Here is a 713-nt window from a genome sequence, read left to right as displayed (position 1 = left end):
ACAACAACGACCACAACACCCAACAACAATGTAGACCACAACAATGTCGACATCAATGACAATGACAACATTGACAACATCAAAGACAACCACAACCACAACCACAACCACTTACAACTCCCCACGGCACATGTGGATAATGACAGAAACGATGTGGAAATGCCATATCATGACAATACAGCATGACAACAACAGGGCAACATGCCCACGGACAAGCACAACAGCCCATGAGTGAGGACAACAGCCCCCGAGATGACTGCCCACGAGCAATGACAACCACCCACAAGATGACTGCCCTTAAGTGGGCACCACTGCCCACAACCAGCAGCTACCCACTGCCTCACGGGCCACAAACGGCACTAAGGACCAAACATGACCCCCCCCCACATGAACAACGACCACCGCCCATGACCAGCAGCCACCCACCCACAAACGACCACCTCCCACTCACCAATGCCCACATACGATGTGCACTGCCCATGAACAAGGCCCACATATGATGACCCCCACCACCACTAACCCCAGTCATGAACAATGACCCAGCACCCACAAACAACAAGCACCCCCCACACGACGCAGACAGACAACACGACCCCACCTTGATGGCCACGACCCCCACCCATGAAAGTCGAGCACCCACGGATGACCACAGCGGAATTTTGATGGAATTCAAATTCCGCCGAAATTGTTCCAGGAATCACCTGGAAGGAATG

The sequence above is a fragment of the Laccaria bicolor genome, genomic scaffold (genome assembly GCF_000143565.1).
Source record: "Laccaria bicolor S238N-H82 LACBIscaffold_3 genomic scaffold, whole genome shotgun sequence".
In the NCBI taxonomy this organism is placed as follows: Eukaryota; Fungi; Basidiomycota; class Agaricomycetes; order Agaricales; family Hydnangiaceae; genus Laccaria; species Laccaria bicolor.
This window is presented reverse-complemented; position numbering follows the sequence as displayed.